Source organism: Camelus dromedarius, chromosome 4 (genome assembly GCF_036321535.1).
Source record: "Camelus dromedarius isolate mCamDro1 chromosome 4, mCamDro1.pat, whole genome shotgun sequence".
NCBI lineage: Eukaryota > Metazoa > Chordata > Mammalia > Artiodactyla > Camelidae > Camelus > Camelus dromedarius.
In genome coordinates this window covers 37,434,353-37,459,983 of record NC_087439.1, presented here as the reverse complement: position 1 = coordinate 37,459,983, position 25,631 = coordinate 37,434,353, and the positions used below count along the sequence as shown (strand labels likewise).

Genomic DNA, 25,631 nt, shown 5'->3' with positions numbered 1-25,631 from the left:
TTAGTTCTTAAAATTTATGCTTGTATTTGATTATAGATGTCGGTGACATTTCATAGTTTCAAAAGTCCTTGCTGCTCTGAGAAGTGTAGATTCTAGTGAAAATTACATAGTCATAAGAGAAATGTGTTTTTGTTTTTGTTTTTGTTTCCTTTTTTAAAGTTGTGGTATTATTGGTTCTATGCTCCCTGGAATATTACTGCTTTGTGAAAGTCCAGACCGAATGCAGCACCCTCCTTGTACCTAGTACATTACAAACCTGGGTCTCTCACTACTTGATATTTTTGCATTAGTTAAGACAGAAATTTGATAGCTCAGTTAGAGGGGAGGGGGAAATCTGCTGCTAGAAATGTCTGAACTAAGTGCCATACTCGTCTGGGTAAGATTTGGGAAACATAACCTCTGTACATAAAAAAAAAAAATCAGTTAAACATCACATAGTAGACAGCCATTAAATTATAAAAAAAATTAATTTATGAAGAAAGACCTTTTGTACAGATTGAAAAAAAAGATTTTCATAGAGATATCTATATGATCAAGAGAGTTAATTTTTTATTTTTGTTTTACTAGTGCCACAAACTTGCCAGTGGTAACTTATTTGTCCGGTTCAAGATAACTCTGTAGTTTTCTTTCCTAGGACTTGTTGTTAAACGCCAAAAGACATTTTTGAACTGTACATTTGATCAGATTGTTAGCTTTTTCTGTTTTATTTCTTTTGAGAACCTTTGAATAAAAAACATCTGAAATTTTATCTTTCCTGTCAATTTCTTTTAGGTTAGATTAAATGTATATCAGAATTTCATTTCATTTCTGACCTCCCTTCAGCTCAGTGGATTAGTTTAAAAGTGAGTTGAAAATTATTTCAGATGCAATGTGTACTCAAGAATATACTTCCTTTGGAAGAACGGGGCGGGGGGGAACTTTCCACCCCCTTCATTTTCAGTTTTTCAATTCTTGTACAGGGACCAGAGACATCAACTATCAGCTCCCCACATTTCCTCTCAGCAGAGTCCACCTTTGGTCTGTTCTTAAAGACTAAAGAGCCAGACACCCCCTCCTTCTTCCTCCCTGACTTGCCTCTTGACTGTGGCACACTCCATCATTGCCCAGCCAGGAGGACAGAGTAAAAGCAGTGTCCCATCTCTGGTAAGCAAACTCATGGGTAAGGATTTCAAGATGCTCCTATCCCTGCCTTCATGACCGTGGCCCTCCTTTAGTGACATTGTCTGGCTGTTCCCAGTAGAAGGCTGGGATTGACTGGGAGTGCAGCATTCACTGGGGAGAGATGACACCTCTCTCCCCCACACTGACATGCTTTATGGTAGGCTCTTAGAATGAGAAATTGACTCCTTTTACCCAAGGTGAATGAGATGTTTTTGCGTAGTTGTACAGGGTTTTTTCTGCTGCCCTGTGGTGCTGTTGTGAAACGAGTGGGCAAGAAAAGCATCCACAGCCTCCGTTTCTGCCTGCCTCCCCTGCAATGTGTGCCATGGGATACATGAATTAGACACATGGGTCTTAGGGGACTGAATTTGCCAGAGTGGAGAAAGCCCCACTGCACACTGGCTCAGAAAAGGAACCCCGGTCCTTTGATGATAACCAGTGCTTCAGAGAGGAAGGTGTTGGCACAGGAGCGAAGTGTGGCCTCATGGAGACGAATGCAGACGGCTAAGAGTATAAGCTGCGTGGCCTCGTGTCCTGCCCCAGTGTCACGCTGTCCCCAGGCTCTCTCAGATGACTGACCACCAGAGGCAGGAATATACTGTTGGGCTACTGAGCACCTTAGGTTTTGTTAACTTTTTCTTGTCATATTTTAAGATAGCTTGTGTCATGAGTCCTGGGACATCCAGTGGCTGTCTTTTACACGGAAACTGAAAAACACCTTTTCAGAGCACCATTTCTATCTGTGCAACAGGACTGAGCCAGTAGGACACACACAGGACCTGCAGCGCCTTGGGGATTAACCCCAGTTAGCCAAACCGCTGTGGTTCCTCAGCGTAAGAGCCAGAACTTCCTCTTTTGTCTGAGATGGGCTGGGTCCTGGCCTCGGGGTGAAATTCTTGCCTTGGGAGGGAGGGAGGAGGCTGGCCGCTGCTCTCTGGCCTGCATGCTTCCCCGTCTGTGTCCGCGGGGGTGAGGGAGGGCGGTGGGCGGACGTGGAGCCCCGTTTTCTTCGTATCATCCTCGCCCTTCTTGGGCAGTGGTGCGAGGTGACTCCACTGGAGCCTGAATTCCACTCCTCAAATTTCCTAAATGCTTCACTAGGAGAAAGGCGTGCCTCCCAGCCTGAGTGGGGTCCCCCAGATTTTCAGACCAGACTGACCACAAAGGAAAAGATCCAGCGACCTTGGGGTAAAGGTCACAGGCCTGTCACCACCACCCCTTCCCCGACGCACAAAAAGCTTGCGAAGATGGCAAGTGGGTGAGGAGGGAGGAAAACTCCCCTGGGGGTTAAAGAAAAGCCGGGCAGTTTCCTCCCTCAAATAGCATCGTGATGAGATAAGCACCCCTCCCGTCGTGGTCTGGCCGAGAATGCGGGCGCCCCGGTGGGCAGCCAGGCCACGTGGCCGGAGAGGCGCGGGGCTGCGGGCCGCTGCCCACCGGCTCGGCACGGCTGAGAGGCGGTGCCGGGTGCCCGTCTGTGCGGATGAACTCGGCCAGGCCATGGAATCTCGGCCTGCGGCATGGCTCCGGAGCGTCTCCTGTCTCCTACCGCGCTAGGTCTTGGCAGGGCCCGGGAGTGTTCTCCCTCGAGCCACTAGAGGGAGGGTTTTGTCGCTCTTCACCGGCAGCTGAGAGCTCCAGGGCCGAGGCCCGGGAGCGTGTAAATTAGGGCCTCGGAGGGGCGCTGCTGGTGGAAACTGAGCACCTATTTCCAGGCGCACACCGCTGGGGATTACAGGGTTCTTGAACTGGGGGTTCATCGTAAGAACTAACGCACAGATAATCCCATTGCCGGATGCCGGCTGCTCCCTCCTAAGAGCATTGTTGCTCAGACTGGGGAGTAACTTGTATGTGACTTTTAAAGCTCAAGGAAGCCAGGAGCAGGGGAGGAAGCCAAAAGCCTTGCCACACCTCGTGACACGAAGCTCAAGAAAGTGCTGGCAGTTCTCTCGGCTGCTCAGAATTGAAAACAGGTGGCTTTGGATCGAACACAAACTTTAATGCTATCGTTCCTTTTTCTTTTTTTAATGTGACTTGGAGAGACTGAGATTAGAACTAGGTTATACTGCTCATTTACACAAGATATGGATCGTAAACGAGACTTGCAGGTTTGGAGCCATGTCCTCTGCTTGAATACCTCCAGTGACGGGGCACTTCCCACCTCTCTGGGTATCCTATATCGTTTTGGAAAGCTCTCAAACTTGCTCAAGGAGTCAAATTTGCAACTTTGTCATTTCTACCTGTCAGCTTTAGTTCTGCCAATTGAGAGACCACAGAATAAGTCAGTCATTCCCGTTTTTCAAAAGACAAAAGCATAGTGACAGATACCGTATCAGCGATTTAAAGGGGACCAGAGGATGTGACCCTAAAGGGATAGAGCGAGGGAGTCTGGGGGAGTGATGGAACTTCTATATCCTGAATGTGGTGGTTACACAAATCTATATATGTGCTAAAATTCATAGAACTGTACACCAAGAAAAGTCTTTTAGTGTACGGCCATTTATCAAAAAATCTTTTTAAAAAATGAGACAAGTCAGTCATTCCTCGTGTGTGGGAAACTGATAGCTCCACAAATTGTCTCTGGGTTGAAAATTCCTTGTAGCTTTAACTGTCCCTCATCAGCTCTGGCTCCACGCTCCTCTGCACTATCAGCTCATCCTCCAGATGCACCACAGGAGATGCAGGATAAAACCCAGAACCCCAGGAGTAGCCCGGCTCTGCACCGATCTCCCTGGCTCAGCCCCATCCTTCTAGTGCACATGAAATGGTTTCCTTCTTGACTTCTCAGTTCTTAAAGCTTGTAGCCAATTAAAATCCTTACGTTTCATTTTTTTTTTTTGTCACAATGATTAATTATAATAAAGACATGCAATGGAATATTATGCAGCCATTTTTAAATGAAGACATTTTCATGGCATGAAAAATACTCAGGATAGAAGGTGAACAGGAACTCTTAGGCACAGAACTGTAGCTACAGAGTGCTCCTAATGATGAAGCAGTACTTGAGTATAAAAGGGGAGGAGAAGGTACTTCAAAATGCTTAGCTGTGGGTGAAAGGAGTTTGGAAAGTTTGTATTTTCTCATTTATACTTTTCCAAATTTTTCTAGTTGTCTACAATGAAAATATTTTATAAACAAGAAAAAAAAACGTAAAGAATGTTGTCAGATCATCGTGAAATTATGCAAGTTGCTATGTTCATTATATTCCAATTGAGCACACTTGATTAATTTTTTACATTTAAAAGATACTGCACCAGAAGTACTTACATCAGAAGACAGAAAGACAACACGATATGGTCCTTTTTGCTCCCTCCTCTCTGGAGACAGCCCACACTCTGTCTATGGAGTGTGTACCTACTTTTACTCTAATCTGAGCACCCAACCCCAACACCTCACGGCCTTTCTCTTGCCTTTTGAAACAGCCTTCACTGTATGTAGTATGTATCCCTAAATAAATCTACCTTTCCTCAACTGTGGCTCGCTCTTGAATTCTTTCCTGCTTGAAGCCAAGTACCCACACTTGGCGGGGCACGTCCCAGGAGCTCAGCCGAGGCCTGGGACACGGCCCTTCTCACACCCCACATCCACTTTTCCTGCATCATCTTCTTGGGACATTCTTGCAAGGAGACAGCATATAAATGACAATATTTGGAGAAGTAACAAAAGTGTGATCTAAATAAAAAGCTTTGGGAGTTCTGTGATGGGCACCAAGATGACATAAACACTCTCTCCTGAGATTCTTACCACTTTCATAAGTGAGGAATAGTTAAAGCTACAAGTGTCACCACCAGTGAGTTTACTGATCAGAATTCACTCCAAAGCAGCTGTTTTCCTCACTAGTTCCTCTGCCTTCTGACAAATGAAATTGTCAGGCAGACAAAGGAAGCCTTTGGTAGCTCTGCCTTTACCAGAGTGAGACCTGGAGTAGATGTCCAAAGACTTGACTTCTTTTGTCACTCCTGCTCTGAAAATATTGGAATGTGTAACAAAAGTGTCATCCTGTTTTGTTCTGTTGTAACCAATCAGGGTGTAGGATACATTCCTAATAAAGTCATTTTGACATTTTTTTTTTTAACCTATCCTTGGTCAGATGTTCTGCATGCCTGAGATTATGGTTTGCAAACACCTGTGCAGTGTTCTGACCCCCGCCACTGTATCTTGAGAGCTCTTGCTACTTTATTCACAGAAGTCTAGTCCAGAATCCCATCATATCCGCTTTGTTACACATTGCTTTGACATATGCAGGAAAAATACGAATGCTATTCCTGGCTTCTTTGCCCCTTATTTTCTCTTAAGAAATACTGAAGGAACTACTTCTGTTCTTGTTGCATGCATGGTTTTCTTCCTAATGTTTAGCTCTGTTTTAGAGATTTTTCTGATTCCCTTAATTTCACTCTTCCAATGATTCTTCTGTTTTATAAATCTTTATTTTACAAAAGTTTGAAGCAACTTCAGGAAACACAATAAAACAAATTTTAAAAATCAAAGCTGGAGAGGTTAACAATGAAGAGAGATAAGGAGAGCACAGACATAGTTCTGCAAGCCAGAAAACCTCCTCCATCCCTATAGTTGAACTTCAATGATTTTGAGTTTTCTGGCAGCCAAGGTGAAAAGGGAGAAAGGTACACACATCTATAGCTCTTACTGTCAAAGCAAGCAAAGACTACCAGATCCTCTGGAAAAAGATAGCATTTGCTAATTTAAATAGGGACCCCGGCAGGAATCACTGGGCAGTGTCTTCCACATTTCTTTGCCGATACAATCACACCTTCCCAAGGGGATTTCAGGTAGGGCCCCTCAGGGAAAGCCAAGGACAGCACGCCAAAGCACTACTCCATAAAAGTGATTCTGGGAGGCTAGAGACTCATAATGGACATTCTCAGTTAAGTCTCTTCTCAGATGTCCTTCATCCCTCTCACGAAGCCCACGGTTCCAATTCTGAAACACAAATCTGTGTCACAACAGCACAGACATTCTAGGTTTCCTTTCACTTCCACATTCAGCCCCTCAAAGGGAAGAGAGTAGCAAGCCCCAAGTCGTCCTGCCACTCGCTGAGCACTTCAAGTGATGCCTAAGGCCCTTGTCCTGGGTCTTCGGACTCTCGAGAAGCAGCCGGGGGCACGGCCGGGCTGGCGGGCTGGGCAGGCGCTCGCTCCCCTGCGGCAAGGCCTGGGAGCTGGGATATAGGATCACAGGACTTTCCATTACCTGACGCTGTGGCTTTCCAGAGACTCTCACAATTAATCATGCTTCTCTGTTTTTTTCAATCAAATGACCCTTGGGAGCTGAGGAGAACGCATAGGGAACCCCAGGGGTGTCGAGGCACAGCCCTGTATGGTCCACCAGACACAAAGAATTTTTCATGTTTTCTCAATGGGAGTCTTGTGTTTATAAGAACTTTCTCTTTTCCCCCCAAAGTGGTTGTGCTATTAAATGTATTTCTTAAATTAAAAAAAAAAAAATTGAAACAAAAGTTGCAATACAAAAACATTTTATCCTGATTTATTTGAGAGCAAATTGTCAATCCAATGTTCCATGACCTCTACAAACAAGGAAATTCTCCTACAGGACTACAATGTAACTATCAAAATCGGGAAAGGAATGCTGATACATCACTAATTACTCCAGCAATGCCTTTGTAGTAAAAAGATCCAGTTCAAAATCATGCACTGCATTTTTTCATCATGTTCCTTTGGTTTCCTACAGTCTGAAATATCACCTCAGTCTTTAACTTTTGTGACTGGGACACAGTGGAAGATTCCAGGCTAGTTATTTTGCAGAGGGTCCTCAGATTGGTTTGTTTGACTTTTCTACATGATTCTACACCTTTGGCAGGAGTATCACCGAAGTGGAGCTGTGTTCTCACTGCATCCCGTTGGGAGGTGTGTGATTTCGTCTCATCATCAGTGATGTTCCTTTTGATCACTTAATTAAGCTGGTGTCTGCCTGGCATCTCCCAAAATTACTCTTTCCCACTTTGCAGTTAGTAAGTATTTTGTGGGGAGATAAGTTTTGGAACCATGTAAATATGCTCAACTTCCTCAAACCTGAATTTATTCATTTACTTGTTTATATGAGTATGGGCTCAGGGTTTCCTATTTTGTTCAATGGGTTCTAAACAATTACAATCCTTATTTTGATTCTCAAACTGTCCCTACCTTGGCCGCTGGGAGCCTCTGCAAGCCAGCTTCTGTGTTTTCAGACATGATCCTGTTACTCCTCAAGCACTTCCTCGCTTGCAGGCATCACCAGATGTCCCAAGCTCACCTTATGCTTCCCTGTTCTAGCCCTGGATTCAGCTATTTCTCCAAAGAGTCCTGGTTCCTTTTAGTGGAGAATGGTCTTCAGGAGGTAAGACTTGGGCACTAGATGTGTTACCGAAAGCAAGTTTGTTTGCCCGAAGCCCAGTGAGGCCAAACAATACCAAAACGTCTAAGTCTGGAGCAGAGAAAGTGTTATTGCTTGGCTGAGCAAGGAGAGAGGATGGTTCATGCCCCCAAAACCCTAAATTCCCTGAAGGATTTTATCTGCGCACTTTTAAAAACTAGTTGAAGGCGGGGCATCTCAGGGTATGTGATCAGCTGTGCACAATTCTCTAATTGGTTGGTGGTGATCAGTCGTTAATTGTTTTCAATCCTTAATATCAGAATGGGGGCTACATGCTCATGATCATCAAGTAGTTAATTTCTTCCTTTTGGTGGTGGTGGTTCGCGTTTGAAAAACTCAGGAAATATGCGTGAGATACTTGTATCTGGGTACTTCAGAGAGGAGCCACAGCAGAGGATATGGGGGAGGGGTCTGTCCCGGGAAGGCCCCACTGGGTCCTGCTGGGTTACAGTTCCCCCTTTTCTCAAATACTCCTCAATCTTGAGGAGAACAGGTGCTGGACAGGAAGAGGTTAATCATAAACTCGGCAGAGGAACTGGGTTTCAATCTCCAACTCTGTTTCATCCTTCCCCAAATCCTTTAGGGAATGGGGCAATGACCACACTGACCAATTCCTGCTGAAATGGGGCATGGTCCTACCTCGATTTGGGAGATGGACACTGAGTTGGAAATATTCCCGAGTTCCAAGTCCTGGATCTGAGTCTTGTATGATTAAGATCTCCTTCCCTGAGGGATTCAGGAGAACAAGCCTGAAAACCAGTCTAGACCTGGCACTTTGTGGGAGACCTGTAGCCAGATGGCCAATTGTCTACTTTTTGGGCTTTTAACTTTTGATGTGATATTAACATATATACAACAAGAGCTATTGGTCACCATACATCTCCTTTTTTCTGCTAACATCTGATCTAAAGCAACTTTATTGTCTAAAAATTAAATAGTTACAAGAGAACTTGAGGTCATAAGGTTGCAGCTGCCATCTGCCAGCAGACGCGGCTTTGAGAATGGCTGGCAGCATCCCGAGTATGACGCAGCCCAGAAAGTCAGCGTTCTCAACAACGCGGGAACGTGTCTGGAATCACCGCCACAAGGGCCACCTAGCTTTACCTTGGATGTCTGAACCACAGCTGCTCCATTTTGACTTTCAAATGCATTCCCCTCCTCAAGGCCAAGGCAGATGTATAATGCATGTCCAAAATGCCCTAAAACAGGCATCACTGGTCAGTAAAGTTTAAGTCAAACCATGCATAAGCCAGAATGACTTCCCCATACCTCAGTAGGTGCACATTTCCCCTTTTGATTACAAGTCTTTTAACAGAAAGCATTGATGATCAAAATCTCTGTCCTTCTGTGCTGGGGTGGTGGCTCCTGCCCCAGGTTTAGATCATGTCCCTGGTGCTAGGCCTCCTTTATATTTGCCCGGTTATCCACGTTGGGGGGAAAACGAAGCAGACATTGTGAACAGGCTCAGAGGTATGTTAATGGGGAAGCACCTTACAGGCCATACATTTTATCACTTACACCCAGGTGTTACACAAGCACCGTACATGTGCTTTTAGCAACAGGCTTACAGCAGGCATTGTTACACATCACGAGTAGTTGTACTCTGTGACAATTCCATTAGAGAATTCTCTTTCCTAAACATTGGGGGCAATACTGATAGAGAGACAAACACGTGGTAAACAGTTCATTTAGAAAACATAGATTAAAAGCCAGTAATACTTCAGACAACCAAAAAATTTCAACCATATTCACCAGTTCACTCAATCCTGTGCAATCAACCCCTTTTTACTAATAGTTTTATGAAATTAGAGTTTTCATTTGACTTCTTAAATATCCCACCCAGCTCAGCAGTATGAGTTTTTTTTTCCTTTTTCAGTTTTATTATGTAGAATTATTAGTTCAACTGCACAAATACATTATATTGCATGTAAATACATACATACAGTATATTCAGCAGTATGATTTAAAAGGAACCCGTACTTGTCAAAGAGTCCCCTTTACAAGCCGTCTGGAAGATGAAGCAGCTATGCAAAGCATCAGTTTGACTGTCTATGGATAACAAAAGACCGAAAAAGGCAAGGTTAAGACCCAGTTACAATGCTTCTGACAAGAGGCTTAATCAAGTTGCTGCAACATAAAGTTTCTCAAGATAACACCAGAATCATGACGGATAGCATCACACCAGGGCATATCTAAATTTCAAAAACTCCATGTAATTTCTAGAATGTCCGTACCAACATTTATCCATACTGTACAAGCTGAGGAGGCTTATCACTCATTTGACAATGTTTCCCATGCAATTCAACATACCAACCAATCCTAGTTAGCTTAATATTTTTCTCTGAGATGTCTCAGGGACCCTCTGAAGCATCCCAAAGTTAGCTGAAGTCAGAAGAACTTCAATTAGAATTCAACAGGAAGTCTGTCAAAAATACCACGTTTCACACAATCCGTTATCAGAGCATTCTAAGTAAACTTGTTCCCTTAACAGAGGAACCAGATTTAGTCCTGCACAGCCTACTTTCAATAACAAAATCCATTTACCCTATCAAGTCCAATCTAATCTCAGCCCGACTAGAAACAACCAGCTCCAGGACCAAATCACTCTTTTCCCTTAAGAAAATGCAATTCCATTCCTCATCTCTTTTTTTCTTTTACTCAAAACATACATCCTACTTTCCTACTCTACGCTGAAATGCCTCCCCCATTATTTTTAGTAACTTCAATTACATATTTTAAATTAGAATCCTCAATTCTCAAGTCTTAATTTCTACAAGACTTGATAACCAATTGACAAAAAGGGAATAAAAAGAGGAAAAGATAAAAAAAAAAACTTAATTTCTAGTGAATGTCTCAGTGTCTTGTTTGAGAATGACCTAGCTATCCAACTATTTAGTAAACTCCCATTATTTAACTTAATTTAGCAAACTCTCAAATGTTAAGCCACCGAATATCTTGGGAGACCACTCTTAAGTAGTCATTCCTAAAACATATTTCTAAAGCGTTCACCCAAAAACTCCTAACTCATTTGGATTTAATTCACTTATAAGAATTTCATCATACCAAATTATTTTTTAATTCCTGCTGACAAACTCTGCGACAGAAACAACATGAACTTATTGGCTTTCAGTTAATCAAGGTACAATAAAAGACATGTCTGTATTGATTATACTAACAAACTTAGGCTAGCTTTAACATCAGGTATCAATTCAATATTGAGTATTTCCCAGATCACATGAACCCTAAATTTGTTCTGCCTAGCATCTTTTATCCTTAGAAGTATTTACTTTGTAAACACTTAAGTCAATTAAGTAGAGCTCATTTACAATTATATACACAATTATACATATATATTATTTGCTCACATTCACATATATTCACATATTCACATATATTATTTGCTCACATTCACATTTCAGCAAAACCAGGGAGAGAGAACAGGATTTGTACTCATGTACCCAGACACAAACACATACCCAAGATAAAAGCCGAAGTAATTGCCGAAGGCCCACTTTGATACAATAGTGGAGCCATTAGGTGCCACTGTTCCCCAGATCTCAGGAATTACTGAGCCCAGTGTTACAATAAAATACATCATCTTCTTTCATTTATGGAAGCACAGCTGAAGGTCTCTCAGTTTTACAAAATATACCCTAGCGGAACTATAAAATGGAACAGAGCTTTGATCATCCATACTTAATTATTCATAGCTGATTTTATCAAATAGCAAGCAAACAACAATTCAAAACGGACTCTCAGAGTCACAGTTCCCTAGTCCCAAAACAGGGGATTCCCAACCAATGCCCCGTCAAACCAAAAGGGGAGAGCCCCACCAACGGCCCACTACAGGCGAAGCTGAGTGGAGGCCAGAAGCCGCAGGCGAAGGCAACGCAACAGGGAAGAATGCGCCGCTGTCGACACACGTGAGCCTCATTATCCAAAGACGTCACAACCAGCCAGTGCAAGTACGGATGCGCACACACATACAAACCACAAACATGGTCCCACAAACAAAAAAAATCAGATGAAGTGTAGCCCCAAAATTCCATTCCCACTCCCACATGGAGGCTTCCAGAGTAGCCTGGCTCCCGAAACAGAATGGACCCAGAGCGGCTCCCAGTGCACCCAGAATGGCTCACTTCCTGGAAGGGAACCAGCCCAGGTGAAGCTGGTAGAATTTTCCCACCTTGCACAAGCCAGAGTGGCTCACCGTAAAATGATACACATAAAAACACAAACAATAAACTACAGTTGCACAATCAGCGGAGGTGTAATCTAAGAATTCCACTTCCATTCCCAGTCGGAGGCCTCCAAACAGATGCACCCAGCTCGAGAGAGAAAACGGACCCAGAGTGGCTCACAGTCAGCCCGCAGTGGCTCAGTTCCCACAAGGGACGAGTCAGACGAGAATTCCCAGCCAGTGCAAGCTGGAGCGACTTACCTTGCAGTGACTCGGAACGTGGTCCCTCAGCAGCGCTGGAAGTTTCTTGGTTCCAAACAGCCTCATACGTGGGGCGGCCGGCTCCTGCCCGGGCGAGTCTTTCCCAGTTCCCTGGAGTGAACTGAGCTCTTGCGGTTGCTGGGACCCAGGGAAGGGGCTGCTGCCTCTGGCCAGGGTTGAACTGCCGCGGGCTCAGACCCCTAGGCTGCCTTCAGCAAAATTGTTACTGAATGCAAGTTTGTGTGCCTAACACACAGTGAGGCCAAAAAATACCAAAACGCTTGCGTTTGGAGCAAAGAAATATTTACTGCTGGGCCAAGCAAGGAGAGAGGATGGCGCATGCCCCGGAAACCCTGAACTCCTTGAAAGGGTTCAGCTGAGCCTTTTTAAAGGCTCGGTGAGGGAGGGGCAGCCCAGGATTGGGATCAGCTGCGCACAATTCTCTGATTGGTTGATAGTGATCAATCTTTAAGTACCAGAGGTCCGGGGGCTGTTCTTAAGATCATCAAATAGTTAATTTCTTCCATTTGGTGGTGGCTTTAGCCTCTGAAAAATGAGAGAAATATGCATGAGATACTATTATCTGAGTACTTCAGAAAGGAGCTACAACAGAGGATATGGGGAAGGGGTCTGTCCTGGGAAGGCCCCCATAGGGTCCTGCTTGGTTACAGATGTACTCTTTGCTACTGACATGTCACTGTTTCCAAGCCTTGTCACTGAATAGGGTTAAGGAATGTGTATGGATAGGGGTGTGGGTGTGCGACACACACACACATCTGCATTTTTGACATGATCTATAAACACTGAAAAACATGTTTGCACACCATACTCCAAGTCCAATCCAACACGACAGGGTTCTTTTCCCTTATCTGTCATTCTCTTTTCTTGCAGCAAGGAACCTGGTTCCTTCCCAATAGCCTTGGTACGTGTACTCACTCAGTCCCCTGTATGTGACCAACCTCCCACCTCTGACATCACCCTCTTGGCTGGTGGAACACCTCAGCTTTGCTCTCCTGCTCAGGCCCTCACATCTTGCTCCGTGTGGGAGTCTGGGGTGATGCGGAAGTTGGTTCTCCTGCTCTGCCCAGAGGGAGATAGAACCGTAAGTCACCATAAGTCATGAGACAGGCGTAATTCTGCCATTACAGGGTAAGTGCTCTCCCAAGGAAGGGAGCCTTCTGTGTTGTGCCATTAATCTGCCCCATGAAGTCCGCTTTCCTCCCACCGTCAGATGGTACAGGATAGAGGTTTGAAAAAAACAACTGAAGAACAAGAGTGGTGTGGAAGTGGAAAATCCAAAAGCGAGATATAAAAAGAGACATGGGATGAGGACAGAAAGAAGAGAAAAGTAAAACAAAGAGAAAGGGACATAGGTAGGAAAAGGAATAGGGGGAAGTTTGAGTAGCAGAGAAAAAGAAGATTTTTAAACTGTTCCTATAAAGCCGAGCCTTGGAAGAGCAGTCTCTGAAACTAGCATCTCTTTGGGCATCCACAAAGCCAAACAGCCAGGCTTATCTGGCTTCTTCTCCTCTTTCTTAGTTACTTATAACCGTAGAGGGTGATGAAAACCCTGTTTTCCAGTTCAGCACTGGGAGCTGGGTATTGGCTCTTTGCTCCTCCAGATGGCTCTTTTTAATTGTCTGCCTCCCGAGACTGACCTCAGGGCAGCGTCAAGCAGGCTCCCTTGCCTCAGGCTTCCGTCTGGGTCAGGCCACTGTGAGGTACCTGCAGCCAGTGGGCTGGAGGGAAGACTGGGCAAGGCTCATTGCCCAGGCCTCTCCCTGTGGGCCCCGGGCTGGCAGTGTCCCTGTCATGGGTTGAACTGTGCCCCCCACCAAATTCATATGTGAGGGCTTGATCCCCAGTACCTCAGCATGTAACGGAATTTAGAAATAGGGCCTTTAAAGAAGTAATTAAGTTAAAATGAGGTCAACAGGGAGGCCCTAATCAAATACAACTGGTGTCCCTGTACGAAGACGATATCTAGACACAGATACAGGCACAAAGGGAAGACAGTGTGAAGACACGGGGAGAAGACAGCCACTCATGAACCGAGGAGAGAGGCCTCAGAAGAAGCCAGCACTGCCAGGACCTCGATCTTGGACTTCTAGCCTCCAGAATTGTGAGAAAATAGATTTCCGTTGTGTAAGGCACCCAACCATGTACTTTGCTAGGCATTCTGGGCGAACTAAGGAAGTCCCTCTACCCAAATCCCAGGTGCTGACAGTGCTCCCTGGCCTGGAGCCAGAGCTCTCCTGGGCTTGTATCACTGCTCCCTGCCCGGCCTCTGGGCTTAGGGGAAGGAAGAAAGGGCTCCCTGCTATTGCTGCTCTACCACGGCTGGTTTCCCTTTGCTCTTATCTTATCTTATCTTATCTTAATTTAACTCTCTTCAATGACCCCATTCGAGTGTACCAGTATTACTGGCAGGAGCTTAGGCCAATACACTTGTTTCCCTCACAGTTTGCCTGAGTTGTTCCTAAAATATAATCCTACCCAGCAGAGACAGGCCAGGACAGTTCATCAGGTGCGATGAACCCTTCTGCTGTCTTACTGTGTGAAAAACATTTTCTGAAATTTTGTATGATGACAAGAAGCTGTCGGAATATGCAACCTAGCAGTGAGCTCTGCGTAAGTCAAGACACCACGTCCGGTTAGCCCAGGAAACGCTGACATCATACTAGATGGAAATTTATTAATAAACTTTCAGCAGAGTCCTTGCTGGTGGATGTGGCCAAAAACATGTCATAATGAAGTCATTACAGACAACAATGCACTTCTTGCCATTATCTTTGCAGCATTGTTTTTAGACACGATAATCACTAAAGCCAGGTATCAAAATAAACTGCAATTAGAATCAGACTTTCGAATCATATTACAAAGTGGTAATTATAGCAAGCTTTTCAAGTGGAAGATACACATATAAAATAAGCATATAACGTTATAGCCTAGTAAAAGCAAAAAGGGGTTTTGTGCCATTGAGAAAACAAAGAACTCAATATTGTCTCCTCTTAAAATGTATTCTCTGTGTGTGTTTTTAACTAATAATATATTAGTTCAATAGTATGTGTGTCTCTATAAATAAATAACAGTATTGGGAGTATCTGCTTAACATCTTTTACTGATTCTGATGAGCCATCCAAAAAGTTGGAGACCACTCAGCACAAGAGGCTGCAAAAGAAAAATCCACTGGGGCAGAGGTGGTGGTGGTGTGTGGCGGGGCAGGTATAGCTCAGTGGGAGAGCGCATGCTCCCAAGGTCCTGGGTTCCGTCCCCAGTACGGAGGAAGGAAGGGAGGAACGGAGATCCACTGTGCCCAGAATCTTAGAACTGACTCAGTTCTATCTCGCAGCCTCCCGCCTGAGCCAAGGGATTCCACTCCTGTTGTAGAACCGCCACCTCTCCAAAAGTTTTGGAAATATTTGGAATGTAGTGGCAGATCCGAGGGACCACCCAGCAGTAAAAACCCACAGGAAAGCCTTCCAAAAGCAACAGGGGGCAGGATGAGGGTGGGCTCCTCCCCAGCTCCGCCTCCTGACCGGGCCTGGGCGGGAGGCTCAGCCCTCTCCTCCAACCCCACCCTCATCTCCAAGCATTCCCAAGCCTCGCAGGGTAGGAGCCTTGGACATCGGTGCTCTCAAAGTGTGTAATGTTCGGAAGAAGCAGAAAACACCCTGGTCATGTCAGAGAAAAGAGCCATTTGGGCTAAACTAGACAGGAAAACGCCCCTGGCCCTCAGCTCAGCAGGCTTTCCCTCTCATGCCACCTGCAAAACAGGAACCCAGCTCCAGGCAGAGCCTGGAATGGTATTTATTGCCTGGCCTTTCAGGCAAAAGGCTATGAAAATACAGTGGTGGAATGGAGATTTCACTATGGGATTTTGAAATCAACACCGCTTCCCAGCTGTTTTCTGTTACTGTTTTTTCAGGATTCCTCACTGATTAAAATTTAAATCTGCAGTGGAGTTTTCTGTGATACGGTATCACTTATATGTGGAATCTTAAAAAAAAAAATGACACAAGTGAACTTATTTACAAGTCAGAAACAGACTCACAGACATAGAAAACAAACTTATGGTTACCAAAGGGGAAAGGTTGTGGAGGAGGGATAAATTAGGAGTTAGGGATTTGCAGATACAAACTATTATATACAAAATAGCTAAACAACACGGTCCTACTGTCTAGCACAGGGAACTATATTCACTAGCTTGTAATAACCTATAATGACAAAGAATAAGAAAAAATATATATATATGTATAACAATCACTATGCTGTACACCAGAAATTAACACAACATTGTAAACCAACTATGCTTCAATTTTTAAAAGTGAATAGAATAAAGGGCTTCTAGTGTAACAAAATTTTTTTTTAATCTGGATACAGAACTAGGGGCCCAGAGAGCTGTTCATTTCTCTGCAGGCCTGCAAAAGCATCCTGCTGTGTCCAGCTTTTTCTTCTCAAAGGCCGGATGAATCCAAATCGCCTTCTCGGCACTGAAGGATGCACCGCAGCAGTTTCGTTCCCCTAGAGAAGCCTCTAGAAGAGACTATCTGAATGCTCAAAGCAGCCATCCTTCATCTGCAATTAACGGAAAGGAGTTGGGTGATGTCAACATGACATTCTTTCCGCCACCCACGTGCAGGGCCGTGGCTGTGTGACACCGATGCTGGTGCTGCACTGTGGTTTTGTTTTTAAAGTCTGTTCAGTGGAGGTCTAAGTAGAGATTAATGGGATTTTGGAGTCCAGGTGAGGTGAGCTTATTCCTGAGGTTCGCTAAACCCCATTATTCAGCCTCCTGCTCAGCTCGCAGGGGCCTTCTAGACCGCAAAAGCCTCCAGCTGAAGAGATGCACGAAGCGCTCTGCCCCCAGCCACACTCGGTGGAGCCGAAGCGGGCAGACGCGCCCATTTTACACGACTCCAACTGGAATTCCCTTCTTGTCACTCCTGCGAAGAATAAGAAGGCCACATGGTTCCAAATATTTTTTCCAAGATGACCTTCCAAATGGAGACCTGGGGCCTCCAAATTCCCTCCTACCTGGAGGCGTTTGTCGTCTTCTCCACACACCACACTCAGGCAAAACCAGACTTCTCACCTTGCAGAGTGAGGCACACACTTTAACCCAGTCGGGTTTTTGAAGAATGAAGGTGAGATCTGACCTTGGTTTCCTGTGGTTTGCCTGCCCTGCTCTCTGATGCCAGGAGATTACTGGGTCTCGTGGAAGCCTTGTCGTTCATGTTTTGTGGCCAGGGCCATTCCCATCTTGGCTGGAGAGCTGCGAGTGGAATTTTAATGATGCCTTTCCCTGTGTTTAATAGGCTAAAGTCGAAAGGCCACATTCTGCCTTAGATGTGCATGAATAACTTCCTCTGGGGTTACTCATGTATGTCTGAGTTTAGTTAAAATACTCCAACGCTTGGGTGCCATTAAGAAAACTTCTTCTTGTTGCTTAATCTCTTTAATGTGCACGTGGGAGGGTGAACCAGCACGTGTAAATTAATAAAAAATTCAGTCTGTTTGAGGAAATGTTTGGTTTTTAAGGGAACAAAGCCATTTGGACAGTCCTGCTAATCAGTTCTGTCATTATACACACCCATCACCAAGCCTCTTCAAGCTTCACTTGGGGGCTCATTAGCCTAGACCCGTCTGGCTATCTAAGGGGCAGAATGGAGCACACAACAGGCCTGGCCTCAAAAGAAACAAATTCCAACTCTGATAATAGTTGTACTGACTTGGGCAAGTCCCTTAATCTTTCCCAGTATCTATTCATCTGTAGACTGTTGACTCTGCAAGGTTATTGTAAGAATTCAATAGATAATTCAATAATAACTCAATAGATAAATTTGTTTTTTTCATTCAAAAGTATTTTGCCTGTTACAAAGGCAAAAAATGTAAATAAACAAACAAAAGGCCAATAATTATGGAGACAGTAAGGAGAGACATAATCAAACAATAGTACTGCTGGTATAAATCGGCAGAGCTCCTTTGGAAAGAACTGCAATGCTTATTGATAACACTGAATATGTAAAATTGTCTTCGTGGATCCAATAACTCCATATGTGAGAATTTGTCATTGGCAATATGAAAAAAATTATAAAGGGAAACTTCTATGTTGTAAAGTTTTTCTTCATAGCATTTTTTGTCATGGGAAACAACCTAAATTTTAAGTAAATAAGGAAATGCTTAAGAACATCATTACATGCTTAGATGATGATTAAAATCTTATAGTGTCAAATGAATAAAAATGGATTCAAAATTTATATTCTGTATGATCACATCTTTGTACGAAGAAAACATAAGCATGAAAAAGGACTGGAAGGAAATAGAACAAAATTTCCAACAATAATGGGTAGAAAAACTCCAGAAAGTGCTTTAGATAAAAGCACTAGATGAATGTTTGCCTCTCTTTGCCTTCCTAATACCTTATATATAGATGACACGCTGTGTATATTCATTGAATTTTCTTAAGTATTATACATTAGCTCCTAATTAACTCGAACATTCTGTTCAACTAATTCTCCAAATTAATCAAGGCTTTACCTTAGTTCACCCTGCAAAATAGTTTTGAAATATTTTTTTCTGGTGGTTTATTCTTATTTTTTCATCCAGCTACAGATCATAAATACTCAGGAACTAGCACATTTGGCATTTGGTCAAATAGCAAAAGCTTGGATTTAGTCATTGAGTGTCACAAGGCGCGACATCAAAGGAATTTTCCACCATTGCTCCCCACATACAGCCTGGCCCATGTCACTTGATCCTGAAGAATGCTGAGCATTGAGCAGCAGGCGGTGACTGCCCATGGCAGGGGAGCCAGTGTGTACATTTCCATCAACAGGAAAATGGGTGCAAGCCTGACAAGTGGTCGGCGGGACAGGCAGGCTTTAAGTGTAGACAGCCGTTTGCGGAGAAGGCGCATCAGCATATTGTAGTGAGTAATGTACAAGGAGGGGATACCATAAATAAAACCTCGCTAATTTACAGAAATAGAACCAACTAACCAAAATAGGCAACTGCATGAATATTTGGTTCTCTAACTCACCGGAAGTACCATTCATTGCCTTCAGCTGAAAGCCACCTTTAGTGGTTTTCTTTTGTAATAACATTATAAAGTGCCATTTTGTGTTTCTAGCACGTCCTACAGGCCTCTCTATGGCTCACTTGGGAACCACGCTCAGCACACAATGGAGTGGTCCACCCGGGAAATGGGAGACAGCCTGTATTGGGCAACCCACAGAGGAAATGAATTTTGCTGAGAAGGAATCATACCTCTAGAGCAGAAATGAACTCAATCCTTGAATTTCAAACAGAAGTGTTACCTCACATCTAGGTTCACCTAAATAGCAAAAGGACAAACATGCTCCTCAGTTCCAGAAGGCTCATGGAATCACAGAAAGTTAGCAATGAGCGGTATTAATACTCCACTGCACACAAGACACACATTTTTTATAGATGAGGAGACAGTTCAGAGAACTTAGGGATTTTTCTGAGATCACACAGCCAGTTAGGAAATGGTAGAATCAGGATTCACACCCCAGACCCCTGGCCCTCTGCTGTTCTAGCTTCTGTACTTCTCAAATTCCGCAGGGCTGGCAGTCTGACAAACCACCACCAGAACTATTCATCAGACTTTCAAGAAGCAGTGTAGCACAGTGGAAAGTGCTTTGGAGCAGACTAGAGTTCAAATCTTAACTCTGTCACTTACTAGGGTGTGACTTTGAACAAGTCATCTCTCTAAATGTCAGGCTCATCTCTCAAGCAAAATCATAAATCCAACCCCACAGTGTGGTGGTCAGAATTAAATGAGACAACGCACCTCCAGCACCGAGCAGGGACCTGACACACCACGGGAACTCCGTGAACAGTATCTGTTGCTACAGTACTACAATTGTCCTTGAAGGCAGACCCAAAGCCCTGAACATTCAGCTCAGCCGCGAGGGAAGAATGTGGTCCAAACACTTCATCCTTCCTCACAAAAGCTGTATGGTTGTCTCTGTCCTCCTCTGTGCCCAATTGGAATAAATCAAACACAATCTAGACCATTTGGTGCTTGGTACCATGTTTGATACTCATCTCATCAGTTTTTATTTTCATTTTCTAGTTTACCCAAACAAGCCATTTTTCTAGTGACTTTACACCAAGGCTGCCAATAAAATAGATGTATCTTAAAAACACTTACCAGGATTCTTCTGAAGGAAAGTCAACTTAAACACATAATACAGGAAAATTTGATAGGAGTTTGGGTATCAGTTCAACTCTAAATTTGCCCAGTACTATTTTGAGGTATTAAAATCTATTGTGCTTAATATCCCAGCCACCCTGCCATCCATCAGATTTGAATGTCTTCTATGGAATGAACTTGATCCTCCCGCCTCATTGTTGGTCTCTCTCCAGAGGAGTGATCGCGCTGGCATAGTTCCGCCATTTGTCAGCCAGAAGTCTGGTTACACATTTGCTCGTCAATCTAAACCTGACCTATTCTCATACGAGCACTTGGGGTTTCATGTAAATCAACCAGACGTTCTGTCATTCACCAGCAATATCTTTCCATAGTGTTCTACACCCATGTGGCTTCCTTCATGAACTATTTCACTATGTTTGTGGAAGAAATATTCAAATGAATGTGCTTTTTCAGGAATGGTGACACCAGAATGTTATAAATCTGTTCATTACCACAACAAGGATAAATGGTATTTCTGCCAAAGACTTTTGATAACGGGTGCAGTAATGCATCTCAGCACTTTCTGAAATTAAAGTTCTGCCCTGAGAGGTAAGTAGTTTAATGCATGACTAACAAAAGCAAACCCAAATTTCAGAGCTACTTTTTCGTTGTCGGTGTAATTGATCATTTCCAGCAGATACTGCCTTAGAAAGTTCATAATGTTATTTCTATTCTCTTGATATTAACTTCCAGGTGAGGCTGACCCCAGGGTTTGTAAAAGGGTGGACCCTCATTGACTTAATTAGCATGTTTTATTGTGGTGTTTCTGATACTGGAATTCATATATGCTTTTAACAGCTGGTCTTCAAAAATCTGCTATGGTTTAAGGACAATATTTCATAGAATTATTAGTTCATCATCCATTAAAATATTTTAGCATTCAATTGATTAGTTTCTTAAGAAGCTTTTTAAGATAACTGTTTTTGACAAGAGTGATGAATTCTTAACATTTTTTTAAAAAATAGGTTATTTGACTCTAGCCCTCGCTAGCTCTTTTGGCATCCACAAGAGGCACAAGGAACTAAGGAGCTGGGAATTTAAACAAGAAAAATAAATGTCAATTCTCACTGACATGTGCATTATATGGGGCCAGTTAAATTCAGTAAAATACCATTTTACTGTATTTGGTATTTTACTGTAAAATAAAATGGTATTTTACTGTAGATCTTAGAGCTAATTCAGGAGAACCATGGAGAAAATTAAAGGGGGAAACCTTCCAATCTAGGATAACTACAAAGAGCACATTTTATTCCTAAAGGTGTCGGCAAATGCCTGTGTCTTTACTATTCACTGCTGTGTCATTACTATTCACGCTGAGCACTGGAAGCATGAGTATCAGTGCTGTAAAAAAAAATCCAATGTCTGTGAAAGGTCATCCATCCAAATAATATACCCTCTAAAATTAAAGATAGAGCTATATCATAGTGGCTTTCAAAATGCATAAAATGGACAAAATACAGATTCTAGTCAGAGAGTAACAGTTGTTCCTGACTGTTTTGGATTCTGAACAGACTCAGGAGACAGGAGATCATAGTTAAAAGTTTTTTGGACTGGGTTTCAAACATAAAGTCACTTGGTGATAGTATAAAGATCAGCGTCTACCTGAATTAATTCTGTGCTTGGAGAAATGTTGAAATGCCTCCCTCTTCAGCCTCCTGCTCTCTATTCCTGTTCATTCTCACTTTTTCCTCTCTCTGACTTACTCCCTCTAGTGTTTCCTGGATGAAATACAGAAACTAAAGTTCAATTTACAAACAGAAAACATTATTGCAGCCTTGCAGTACTTTCCCCAGTTACCACACACTGACATAAATTTACCACCAGATGTTTTGACAGGAACTTTAAGTGATTTCAAGAATGTTTTAATCTGAGAGTCTCAAAGTTAAAGTCTTGTATTCCGACTTCGGTTCCCAAAAGGGAACATTGTCTTCTTCTCTTAGGGTTGGATTCCTTCCCTGCCTTTGCCTCCTTATATTCTAATTTACCTTTATTGCGATATGCGGGGGGACGGGGAGGCAAAAATCCAGTAATGAACTGAAGCGTGCAAGCAGGCATTACTTCAACCTATTTTCCAGGAGTAGAACTTACACTTTCAATTCTCCTAAGTTACCCAAGAGGTTCAAGGTATTTTGACTCAAGAGAAAAATGACTGATTTTTTAAAAATGGCTTTATGGAAACCATGGGCATGTTTTCCACCACAGAAGCCGTAGTCAAACCAGGAGGAGTAGCTCCTGGGGAAATGGATTGCTTAGGAGCACTTTTTCTTTACAGAGAAGAAAGTGTACTTCCAAAGCTGTCAGCTGCTCTTGCTGCTACTTGAGAAGTCAGCCGCAGCGGGCTGTGAGAGCTAACTATAGGCCAGGGTCATCTGGGGACCCACCCTGCTCACAGGGATGGCACCCATGCCTTGCCCGAGCACGGGGCCTGCCAGTTCGGCTGGTCCAGCCCCGAGAGCTATTTCCAGTTGGCCTTTCCACAAGGAGGCCCTTGACTGTCCTTCATGCCGCCGGCGCCCGGTCTTAGACTTCACCATTCTGAACCACAGTCTGATCTCGCCTCTCCATCACAAGATCCTGCCGCTTCTGAGACCCCCCCACAGCTGGTCGATAGAGATGTCAAATTTTAATATTAACACTGATCTTTTGCTTAGCAGCCCAAAGCTTACCCACACATATAGCTCTACTAGATACTAAATTACTTCAGCCAAGTGCCTGAGCAGGAAACCTCAGGCTTATTAGCCTCCTGACTCCCTGCAGTCATCCACCAGCCTCCAGTCACTGCCATCCAGATTCCTAAGGCTCTGTGACCGGGCCTCTCCTCTTCTGTATTTCCTGTCATTACATTTCACCCCCGTTTGCCTGAACTTCTGTAATAACCTCCCAGCCAATCTCCTAGCCTCCAATTCACCAACGTTCTACCATTGGTTAGCTTTCAAAATTACAAATCAGAATGCATCACTCTTCTGTTTAAAACTCTTCCACACTTCCTCATCACCCGCAAGATGAATTTCAAACTCCTTAGACCAGTATTCAAGATTATTCAAGATCCAGAGACACCTGCCTACTTTTCCAGCTCATCTCTTATCATTTCCCTCCTGCCATCTTCTCAGCTTTCTTTACATCACGTAAATATACCCTATGCTTTGACCAAGCTGAGTACTTACTGTTCCCTAACCCCACCCCCCACCCCATGCTCTTCCGTGTCTCCAGGTCTCCCTAGTGATCTTATCTGCCTGGTGATTTTCTATTTTTCTTCCATCAAGATTCAGTTTGAGTACCATTTTTTTGATGGAGCTTCCCCTAACACTTACCCAAAGCTCCTCGCACAGCTTATACACACACACACACACACACACACACACACATTTTGGACTCTAATTAAACTATGAGGCTTTTAATGTTGGAAACTTTTATTATTGATTTTTGTGTTCCCAACATTTAGAGCCATACCTCATTTGAAGAAGTAAATATATTTTGTGGTATTAATTAATAAAAATATAAATCTCATAAACAAATCAGCTATTTGCCATCAAGAAAGTATATCTGAATCCAAGTCCTGTCTTAACCTATGCCCTTCACTAAACAGAACTCTTGACTTACCAGGTTTGAGGTTGGGTTGTAGTCTGAGGGCCCATACCTGCACTATAGGAAAATGGATGCTTCTGCCAAAAGATGACTTAGAAAAGTCTTGGGGGCCAAAGAACTAGGTCAGAGAAAAAGAGGCAGGAGCAAGGATGTGTGCGGCTGGGGTTTGTTAACTGAGGAGGACAGACCAGTCCTGGAAGTCTTAGGAACCTAAGTTAGGCTGTTAGAATTGAGACAGGTGTGGTGTGCCCCTAGGCTGTCTCTTCCTCACTTCCAGCTCCACACTCTCTGCTCATCTATGCAACTCCCAGCTTGGATCTTAGGTTTAACCTGGTAACCTTGGCTTCAAGATCAATCACCAGCTAGTTTCTACCTTGCCTTTCTAGGTTAGCCCCCCCCCCCCCCCGGTTTTTCCCAAGACATACTTCTTGGAGAGGCTGCCAGGGTTTAATTAATCATGCCTGTCGTGGTGACATTTGGGAGCCACAGTTCATGACTCTCAGTCTTTCCTGCATTTCCTTATTACGCCCAGTATCAACCCTACTTACATTTTGCTCAAAGCTCAGGCAGAGCTGATCCCTCATCAGTTGTGAAAGACTGACTCCCAGAAAAATAATCCAACCATAAAGTTCTTCTCCAATCTGGCTGGCCTCCATATCCAAACTCTTCTGACTCTTCATCTATACAAACTCTCTATTTTTTCATTATCTCACTAAAAAACCTCACTGAGCATTTATTTGCCAGATCTGGGATGGAGGCTGTGAACAACACAAATATGGTCCTTCCCCCCAAAAGCTTGCCATCCTGCCATCTCTCCATTGTCCCTTGAATCAGACCTTTATATAGGACTCTGCCTATTTGCATCAAATATGCTCCCCTGCCATCCCTCTGGGCTTGTCTGAATCCTTATAATCCATCAAGGCTCCATTCAAGTCTTCCTACCAATGTCTGGTGGTGTCTCTCTCTTACAGCAAAGTGGATTATGATCAGGTTAAAGGACCATACCTAAGGATACTGTGTAGAGAAACAATGCTGATCTTAAGGAGGCTTCTAGAAGTACCTCTGAGGGCTCTGTCATACTTATAATTTGTACTAGTTGGAGGTTCTGAGATATGTAGAAAGCACATGCTTCCTCCTTGTGTGGACTACATGAAGCTGGCTGGGTAAGAATGCTATTCAACCACAGAATCAAGATGTGTTAGTTACCTCTTCTCCAAGCAAATCATTCCCAAACTGAGGGGCTTAAAACAACAAACATTTATTATCTCACAGTTTCTTTAGTGCAAAGAGCTCAGATTATTCCTGTGAGCAAAGAGGGAAACCCCTCCGCCTTCACTGAGGAGACTCCCATCCACTTGGGAGGAATGGAAGGACATGATCAGCCTAAAGAAATCCAAGGGAGAGAAATGGCAGCAGGCTCCATGTTGTGTATGGGGAAGAGGAGTGTTTTAGAAGAAACTGAAGATCTATTCTGGGCTCCCATTTTCACTCAGCAGTGAGGCAACAGGGCACTGAGAAAGCAGCTGGTCCCTGGTGATAACCCACAAACTCTAACCAGACGCAGCCCTCACACAACCTCTAAGTTGTCTCAACCCTGAACCTGCTGTCGGCTGCCATTTGATTGGCATCTATTCCATTGCAGACTTAGAGGGGTTGAGGAAGATACCCTGGTCACTATCAAAAATGTGAAAACTGAAGATAGCCCAACAGGGGGTCTTATAGGGGAAAATATTCTTGTGTATTAAATATACAAGGAAAATATACTTGTGTGAAAAAAAAAAGGTATCTTAAGATGCTATTATGAAACAGCTTCATTCATTCACTCGTTTATTCCTG

At 43.7% G+C, this 25,631-nt stretch overlaps 1 long non-coding RNA gene across 2 annotated transcripts in view; it reads right to left on the bottom strand.

Moving 5' to 3' along the window:
• LOC116153024 (uncharacterized) overlaps positions 1–25,631 on the bottom strand; it is a 344,527-nt gene that overhangs the window by 51,313 nt on the left and 267,583 nt on the right. For both annotated transcript variants that reach the window (XR_010380594.1, XR_004136693.2), the window contains exon 6: positions 11,990–12,535. This is a non-coding gene — a long non-coding RNA (uncharacterized LOC116153024). The remainder of the gene's footprint in view (positions 1–11,989; positions 12,536–25,631) is intronic.